This window comes from Lolium perenne, chromosome 4, assembly GCF_019359855.2.
Source record: "Lolium perenne isolate Kyuss_39 chromosome 4, Kyuss_2.0, whole genome shotgun sequence".
Classification (NCBI taxonomy): domain Eukaryota; kingdom Viridiplantae; phylum Streptophyta; class Magnoliopsida; order Poales; family Poaceae; genus Lolium; species Lolium perenne.
The window spans coordinates 308,271,060-308,281,175 of NC_067247.2; the positions used below are offsets into that span (position 1 = coordinate 308,271,060).

At 41.2% G+C, this 10,116-nt stretch overlaps 1 long non-coding RNA gene across 1 annotated transcript; it reads right to left on the minus strand.

Annotated features, from left to right (window-relative positions):
- Positions 1-7,279: 7,279 nt before the first annotated feature.
- On the minus strand, positions 7,280-9,036 carry LOC127296063 (uncharacterized). The gene is made up of 4 exons (XR_011743791.1): positions 8,964-9,036; positions 8,722-8,798; positions 7,764-7,837; positions 7,280-7,601 (listed from the first exon to the last, which is right to left on the minus strand). It is a non-coding gene; the product is annotated as an uncharacterized lncRNA (long non-coding RNA).
- Positions 9,037-10,116: the final 1,080 nt, after the last annotated feature.

A 10,116-nucleotide genomic window follows, 5' to 3' on the forward strand; every position in this document is an offset into this window, starting at 1 on the left:
GTTGAGTTGTAGAGGTTTTGTTTTGCAAGCATAAAACAAAGGTTGCCCAGTTCTAAATAAAAGAGTTGGTCAAGGGTTTTAAATAAACCGAAAAGTTTTGCTTCAACAATGCATGTCACACATAAACATTACTAACAGCAACAAATATGTATGAACAGAGACTAATACTATTTTTTCTATATAGCCAGTACTAATACAAGACTAACCCAATTGGAATCACCCAAAAACATTAAACATACAATTTTAGGAATTTCCTTGAATCTGACTGTACAGAAAACAAGATCTGTAAGCCATAAATCGTAGAAAAATTCTAAAAATATGAGGCTACTTGCATTTGAAAGGTAATTAAACAGAGATGCAAACACAATTGGATTTGGGTTCAAATTATTTCTGAAACTCTCACAAATGGATTGACAAGTTTACTGCATGTTTTCACCATTTGCTTTAACTATGGAGTTGCAGAACAGATAAAGGTTTGAAACTTGTTGGAGATGATTAAGAAAACATTCAGTAATCCTACAGAATTGGAATCACTCAATTAGGTTCAAAAATGGATTTTTGATGAATTAAAAGCTAACAGCCATGTCTGCAGAACATACAGAACAAGTTTAATTCATCAAAAATCATACACAAATCATAAAAATAAGAGGTCTGCTTCATCTGAAAGGTATTGAATAGGTGGTTCTTACCCAGTTGGTTTCATTCAAAAATTCGTCTCCAAGCTCCTGGTTTAATTCGACAAAGTCAGATCTGATCAGATCTTGATCTGTGAGCCATTTCAGTTTCAGGAGGTCAATCGAAGTGAAACCACCGTCAAAATGAAGGTATTGGATAGGGCTTTCACCCACAGTTTAGTTTGCTCAAAAAGGTTTGATAAAACGGGAGAAATCTAACAAACAGTGATTCCGCATGTTTGCAGAACTTTATTTACCATGCAAAATCCGTAACGAATTTGAGGATGAGACTAACGCCAAGTTGTAGATATTTTCAATACCTATCTGCAGAACTTTGAACCACTCGATTTGGATCTGCACACGAGATTTGGCGGATTTTACAAAATCATACAGAATCTGAAACAGCAAGATAGCAGAAATTACTGCAGGGATTTGGACGAACTTTGCTCAAGAACTTCAGATCTGAGGATAGCTCAAGCTTCTCCATGCTTGGACCAACATGCACCTGCATCAAGATCCAATCTTAGCAAGGGAGGAAGAAGAAGAGGAGAGAAAACCATCTAGGGTTGGGGAGAAGAAGGAGAGGGAGGCTCTCATGGTGAGGAGGAGCTTGAGGGAGGAGGGGACTTCATCTTGGAGCTCTTTCCATGGCCATGGCCGGCCATGAAGCCTTGGGGGAGCAATATTTCGTGGGGAGGGGAGGAGGAGAGTGTGTGGGAGTGAAGAAAGGAGTGGGAAGTGAAAAGAAATGAGGCAAAGGAGGAGGGAGTGGCCGGCCAAGCTCTTTAAATAGAGGGAGGATGGCGGCTGCCTCCTTTTTTTGATTGGCTAAGGTGGGTGGCTGCCCATTTAGTGATTGGGTTAGGTGGGAGGCAAGTCTTGTAGAGGAAGAAAAATGGAGAGGCATGGCTGGCCGAAATTGCCATGCATACACATTTTGGCCGGCTCCATTCTTGCCAAACACAAGTGAACAATGTGAGAGATATAGAGGTGGAGGAAGATTGTGATGGTAAAATATACCATGATGGTATTTGTTGCATGATGGCTTTGTGCCAAGAACATAATGGTGATGGTGATGTACAAGGTTTCATGTGCATGCCATCTTGGAGATGACCTCCACAAGATTTTAGACTTGAACAACTCAACACAAGATGAAAAAGAGAGGGATGATGTGACCTCATGCAATATTGCATGGGGGTGGCCGGCTCATCTCTTGAGCCAAGTCCTCATATGAAAGAGTGGTAGGATAATAAGCATGGCAAGCTTGTAACAAGGTTGACAAAGAAAGTCAATGTGAGAGGAAGGTGGTGGTGGTGAAGGTGGTATGCCATAGAGGAATGGGTTGTGGTCGATGAACACAAGGTGTGCAAGAGTTGTCATTTGAGAAGGATTTATTTCAAAGGTATATGGAACACCTCAATTGTGTAGGGACAATTGAGAATGAACTCAAGTGGAATGGAATTTGAAAATGTTGAGAGGAAACTAGTTGGAACATGGAAGTTCAAAATATTCTACTTACTCTCTCAAGTAAAGTAGAGTTTTTCTAAAATGTAAAATAATCAAGAGGAAAACAAGAAATGGTGTAGGTACCATAAACAAGCCTTTTGTTAAAAAGAAGGCAAGATAGAAAATAATGTTTTAGAAATCAGTACTTGGTAGTAATGGGATGAGAAAGAAAACCCATTTCAGTTCTTTGTTTTCTTTGAAGAAATATCTTGAAAAGTTTTAATAAAACTAGAAGTAGTTTTGTGTTCAAAACCAGAGAAGGAAAACATTAGGATTTTTTAGGAGGGAAACTAATTTAGGGAGGAGTGTTCTCAAGGGTAGATGGTGGCTACAAAATGTATCCATCATTCCCACTCTTGGTTTTGTGAAGATAACTTGGATGAAAAAAACAAGAGGTAAAAGAGGAAGAAGTGATCTGGTGCTGAAACATTGGATAGGATACCAGATCAAGTTGAATATATGAGTTGCAAGGATAGTCTGAGACATGCAAGACATGGAGGTTGAAGAGTGTATTGCACAGATGAGATCAATTGCCAAAGTCTGGACATTTTAAGCCTGTCGACACAGATGGTCGTCATGGCCTCAAAACCAACAAGGATGAGTGGGTATAAGAGAGGGATGTAACTAGGGGTAGACGATCCCAAGTTTTGAATTAAGGATGATTGAGCTATCTTGTACAACAAAGAGAAAAATCAAGATGGCACACTCATGTTGTCATCAGGAGAGAGGTTTGATGTAGTAAGAAGGAAAATAATTCTTCCTAAGCCACACATGTGTTTTATTTGGTGAGTTGCTTGTTTAACCACTAGAGGTGTTGTTCTTTGAGGTAACTCAAGACAAAACTCAACAAGCAAAACAAGACAATTCATCTACCAACAGATCAAGGCAATTCATCATAGCAAACAGATCAAGGCAATTCACCTTAATTAGTCTATAGAAAAAGTTTTTGTTCCCCCTGATTTTTGAAATAAGGACAACTAATCAAGGTTGAAAAAGTTGGGGTGTTACAGATCTTCCACCCTTAAAATAATCTCGTCCCGAGATTACTGAGTGTAGAACTAGAGGGGTTATAAAGTTTAGCCAAAGTCAGACTCCATTCTTCTGTAGACGTGCCGTTGTAGAGAAAGTCGTTTGTTTCATCTTCTGGGAGACATGTTGGATTTCGGCCGATGGCGAGCTTCATGGAGAGGTTGACTACTCCATGCAGGTGTTGGATCTGTAGCTTCTTCACGATCCTGGCGGAGGTTCAAGACTGTGGGAGGGTTAGTGCACCCAACGGCGCTTGAGCAGGGCTGAAAACCTTTTTAGAGTTAGCTTGATTTTAGTGGGAGACGAAGTCTTCCACCCTTAAGATTTTTCATCGGGTTCTCGGAAAAACTCAGAGCTTCTGCCTTGTAGTTCTGTCTGGGGCTTCGAAAGAAGTCATCGGTCTTCCTTGTTCAGCTGAAGAATCTTCGGGGGCGACGTGCAGACCACCACTTCAAGAGGCACTCACAGTGTTAACTGAACCATATGGGACGCGCGGCGAGTTAGAAAGTTGAAGAAACGCCTGGTTGGTACCCATATGAAGCAGCAACAGGGGTCGTCGAAGACAATCTTCAGCTTGAGGGTCAGTGCTGATTTCAGTAACAACTAAGAAGTTAGCGGGTAAACTACGCCTAAAGTCTTGAGTCTTGGAGTATCTTTAGAAGCTTCATTTGATGAGGACCAGATGAACCATGTGGTGTAGCTCGGCTTTGACGCTATTGTTCTCTCAACTTGTTAGACGTTGTGTTCGAGGGTAGTTTCAAAAAGATATTCTCGCGGTTAGCGCGAGTATACTCCAAGGTTAGACCAAGTTAGCATGTCTTCTCATAGAGGTGCAGTCACTCTTGAAGGTAGGGCTTCTTCTTTCTTGGCGTAGTGGGGATGCTCCAGCTGATCTTGAAGGAAGTCAGCGTAGATAGGGGTCGGGTTAGTTTTCTTGACGGTTGAAAAACAACTTCCAACGGGTTTAGAGTTAGAGTCTTTCGTTAGTCTACCCAATTTAACTAATAGTTAGCAATACATCGGCGAGACAAACTTTAATCCTATCATTGCATGTGACACCCATACAACCATAACCAGAGACACAATACCACTAACAGAGGCTACTGGTATTTTTCCTAGATGCACAGTAACAAAACAAGATCAACACAATTAGAATCATTCAAAAATATTTATTTTTCAATTTTTGAGACTCAAAATACTAACCAGAAAAAGTGATCAAGTTTTATTTATTAAAAATCGCACAAAAATCCTAAAAATACAAGGTCAGTGGCGTCTGAAAGATAATTTCATACTGGTTCTAGTGCAATTGGAATCATATCAATCGGAGCTACCAAACTATTTTTATTAGCAAAACAGTACACTGGCAGATTTCCATTTTTAATTTCTGTTTCACAAACTTCAAACAATTAAAAAGGGCGGAAACGTCTAAATAGCAAGACATACATGCACACAGCAAACAGATACAAACATTCAAGGCAGCACACTAGGGAACCACAAGCAAACAGATACAAACATTCAAAGCGATTGAGTTTGTCCTATCCATCCTATAGGTTTGGGGCTGGTCGCATATGTTGACGTCTTCATAACATTAGCATCAGCTTCAACTTGGATCCTTGTAGCAGTTGGTGGTGAAGGGGCCGGGTGTTGAGTCGTTGATGTTGAGGCGGAGGAGAAAGTTGCGTAGAACTTCTAGTCTCGACATCCCGGAAACATGAAGTCTTCGAAGAGGTAGCTGTTGAGGTGCTTCTGAAGTAGAGATCTTCTCGTGGCTGGCCTAAAAATAACTAGTCAAGAAATTGAGAACTTGATCCTTGACGACTGCGAAAGTGCGAGTCCAAGGAGGAACAAGGTCAGCTCTCTGACAGACTTTGGTGACAAACAAAGACATGATCCTTTATCCCTTTATGTGCACGGCTAAGTCGGCATCCAATCTTCAATAGCTGTCGTTGGAGATACACGAGTCTTCCCGAGGGATTGATCCATCTTTGAGTTTGAGTCTCCGGTCTGAGTTGGGGACATCGTCTAACATGTGGGTTTGAAGTGGATGAGACAATAGAGTAAGAATTTTCAAACATTTTAATAAAGCGGAGGGATAAGAATTTAGAAGCTTTGAAGAAATAAGAGGAGTAGAAGCTATGCTTCCTACTAAAGAAATAATTTGTTTCGTAAATAGTTTTTCCCAATTACTTGTCTCCTAACTAACGTCCATGCTAACTAAGGTCTCCTACAGTCAGGATGGCTCTGATACCAGCTCTGTGGGGACCCCAGACTAGCTGTCCGAAATACCCTGTTATGTATACAGTTCACGATCCCATGATCAGTGCGCCGTGAACACATAACCGAACTGATATCAAATTACATCATCCTTTACAAAACGGAATAAGAAAATTACAATAAGGTCACATGACCAACCTTTACATAATAGCCTCGAAGGGCCTAACTAAAACATCAGAGTAGCGGAATCACTTCAAGCAGAGCCCAAGTCATCTGCCTTAACCCTACAGGCAACTGACTGGGAAGACGTTCCTAGCTCGCATAGACGTCGTCAACTCCTTCTTCATCCATCGTGTTCCTCCAAGTCTGGCCAAGTAAATAGCCAGGGACAAAGCCATGAGTACATTTGGAATTGTACTCGCAAACCATCAAGAAAGATGCTAACCGAGCTAACTAAAAGAGACAAGAGAGGAAGAATAGTTTCTCTTGTGGATATAGCATGTGAAAGAGAATCAGTTTCTCTTGTGGATAAAGCATGCCGGCATCTCAAGTGATGCGGACACTTTGGTGGTCCTATGACATCTCTATATCTTTATTGAAGAAGATACTTCAAAAGATAGACTACGACATCTCTATATCTTTATTGAAGAAGATTCTTCAAAAGCTAAACTATGACATCTCTACATCTTTATAGAAGAAGAGTTCCTCTACATGAAAACACTAGGAAGGGTCACCCAATTTTTGTTTCATTTTCCTCAACCATCTCCACATGGTCGGCACAACATCTTTCCCGTACCCTTCCGGTACTTCCAACACACGCATTTCCTTTGGAAATCATTTTCAAAACCAAAACTCGACACAGCTCGGTAACGGCCATCCCAACCGTCCATGACCGCGGACACGGCTATTCGAATAGATTTAACTCTGCAGAGTGTGCGCACTTTCCCCACAAGATCTGATAAATCCGCCGGGATCATCCCCGGTTCGTCATACGAAAGTATGCGAGTCTCGGATAATCAGTCGAAGCCTTTCGCCCATTCAACTTAGCAAGAGGTCCTACCCTATGGAGTATGTACCTCCCCGGCACCGTGGTAGCTCACCTCCCTTTGAGCGTGGCTCCACCGCCAAGCCAGGAGACCCATAGTGTCTTCCGGACGGGTCAGCCCCGAAGGCCTCCCGTTATACTATTGTCCCAACCATGACAACCCGGACTCGGGGGTAACCGTACCCTTGTATAGTTGTGCGGTGCCTCATGCTAAGAAGAACAAACGTCAAGCTAAGCCCCGTGCCCACGTTGGAGTAGTGTGGTTGCGCGGGTTAATTGTTCCGGGCGAATACAAAGAACCATGTGTCGTTTTTCTCAAAACCCAAGTCACACCCACATTTCTTTTCTCAATCATCTTTGACAAGATCTTTTTTTTCTTCATAAACCATACACTCGGGTAAGGTCGACTCACCCAAGGTTTTCTCAAAACTTTTACAACAAGGTAAACCTTGAGGGGTTCCCAACCTATAGTTTCATGAGTTGAACTAGTATTGCACTACGGCCGAGATGAGAGTCATCCCGCCATAGATGAGGTATAAAGGGGTAGTGGAGTGGATCATACTTGCTTAAGTTAAGCATGTATTATGACAACACAAGGAGGAATATACTCTCAGATTTGTGGTGCTAACTACACAACTTAGATAGTGGAGTGTCACTATCGAACATATTCTCCAAGATGGTACACGGCATACTCCTCTCAAGTTGAGAATACACCAAGATCATGACAATGATACCTCTATACTACAAATGGGGTGGGTGTGGTGTAAGTTACTATCTTGAGATGGAACATGCTCAAGTTGAGCATACAAGATAACCAAGTGGGATAGCACGGCCATGCTACCATGCATCCCATAACACAAGGACAAATAGTGGAGCATCACCACTAGGGAGTACCCCACTTGCAAACACACATAGATGACATAAATAGAGATAATAACACACATAGAATGAAGGTGCTTTGAACATCAACAAATGACATCCAACTAGACACCGGATCAGAGATCAAAAGATGGCTTGCCTTGGCTTATTCGTCCCTGGACTTCTTCAACTCCATCAAATAAGAATTCCCACAGTACAAATAAAATCCTTGTCCGATTCCACTTCTTCTTCTTCTCCTCCGAAATTGTTCGCATCTATCGCCGGAAAATATAAAAGGAACACAATCAATCACATTGCTCCAAACATAACAAACATTCAACATTCATCAATCAATAGCTAACCACTTTACTAAGGGCTAACATACAAAAGACTTATAGATACTACAAAGCAACTAAAAGAAAACCCCATTTATTTACCTAGTAAAGGTATGAGAGTGCCACGACTTAGCAATTGCCTCTCTAGGTATCACCATGGCACAACTAAGTATCCCCTGGTAGATAACATCATAAAGAGGACAAGAGCATTACTTTGACATCAAATACATTCACAAAACATTTTCAAACATTTTTGGAAAAGTAGAAAACAGTTTTCCTAACTTAGTTTGCTCACATAACACAACATCCAAAATAGGAAGCAAACCACATTCCACATCATTTGAAAACTTAAGCAAAACAATAGGGCTAAAGTTGAGTTGCAGAGGTTTTGTTTTGCAAGCATAAAACAAAGGTTGCCCAGTTCTAAATAAAAGAGTTGGTCAAGGGTTTTAAATAAACCGAAAAGTTTTGCTTCAACAATGCATGTCACACATAAACATTACTAACAGCAACAAATATGTATGAACAGAGACTAATACTATTTTTTCTATATAGCCAGTACTAATACAAGACTAACCCAATTGGAATCACCCAAAAACATTAAACATACAATTTTAGGAATTTCCTTGAATCTGACTGTACAGAAAACAAGATCTGTCAGCCATAAATCGTAGAAAAATCCTAAAAATATGAGGCTACTTGCATTTGAAAGGTAATTAAACAGAGATGCAAACACAATTGGATTTGGGTTCAAATTATTTCTGAAACTCTCACAAATGGATTGACAAGTTTACTGCATGTTTTCACCATTTGCTTTAACTATGGAGTTGCAGAACAGATAAAGGTTTGAAACTTGTTGGAGATGATTAAGAAAACATTCAGTAATCCTACAGAATTGGAATCACTCAATTAGGTTCAAAAATGGATTTTTGATGAATTAAAAGCTAACAGCCATGTCTGCAGAACATACAGAACAAGTTTAATTCATCAAAAATCATACACAAATCATAAAAATAAGAGGTCTGCTGCATCTGAAAGGTATTGAATAGGTGGTTCTTACCCAGTTGGTTTCATTCAAAAATTCGTCTCCAAGCTCCTGGTTTAATTCGACAAAGTCAGATCTGATCAGATCTTGATCTGTGAGCCATTTCAGTTTCAGGAGGTCAATCGAAGTGAAACCACCGTCAAAATGAAGGTATTGGATAGGGCTTTCACCCACAGTTTAGTTTGCTCAAAAAGGTTTGATAAAACGGGAGAAATCTAACAAACAGTGATTCCGCATGTTTGCAGAACTTTATTTACCATGCAAAATCCGTAACGAATTTGAGGATGAGACTAACGCCAAGTTGTAGATATTTTCAATACCTATCTGCAGAACTTTGAACCACTCGATTTGGATCTGCACACGAGATTTGGCGGATTTTACAAAATCATACAGAATCTGAAACAGCAAGATAGCAGAAATTACTGCAGGGATTTGGACGAACTTTGCTCAAGAACTTCAGATCTGAGGATAGCTCAAGCTTCTCCATGCTTGGACCAACATGCACCTGCATCAAGATCCAATCTTAGCAAGGGAGGAAGAAGAAGAGGAGAGAAAACCATCTAGGGTTGGGGAGAAGAAGGAGAGGGAGGCTCTCATGGTGAGGAGGAGCTTGAGGGAGGAGGGGACTTCATCTTGGAGCTCTTTCCATGGCCATGGCCGGCCATGAAGCCTTGGGGGAGCAATATTTCGTGGGGAGGGGAGGAGGAGAGTGTGTGGGAGTGAAGAAAGGAGTGGGAAGTGAAAAGAAATGAGGCAAAGGAGGAGGGAGTGGCCGGCCAAGCTCTTTAAATAGAGGGAGGATGGCGGCTGCCTCCTTTTTTGATTGGCTAAGGTGGGTGGCTGCCCATTTAGTGATTGGGTTAGGTGGGAGGCAAGTCTTGTAGAGGAAGAAAAATGGAGAGGCATGGCTGGCCGAAATTGCCATGCATACACATTTTGGCCGGCTCCATTCTTGCCAAACACAAGTGAACAATGTGAGAGATATAGAGGTGGAGGAAGATTGTGATGGTAAAATATACCATGATGGTATTTGTTGCATGATGGCTTTGTGCCAAGAACATAATGGTGATGGTGATGTACAAGGTTTCATGTGCATGCCATCTTGGAGATGACCTCCACAAGATTTTAGACTTGAACAACTCAACACAAGATGAAAAAGAGAGGGATGATGTGACCTCATGCAATATTGCATGGGGGTGGCCGGCTCATCTCTTGAGCCAAGTCCTCATATGAAAGAGTGGTAGGATAATAAGCATGGCAAGCTTGTAACAAGGTTGACAAAGAAAGTCAATGTGAGAGGAAGGTGGTGGTGGTGAAGGTGGTATGCCATAGAGGAATGGGTTGTGGTCGATGAACACAAGGTGTGCAAGAGTTGTCATTTGAGAAGGATTTATTTCAAAGGTATATGGA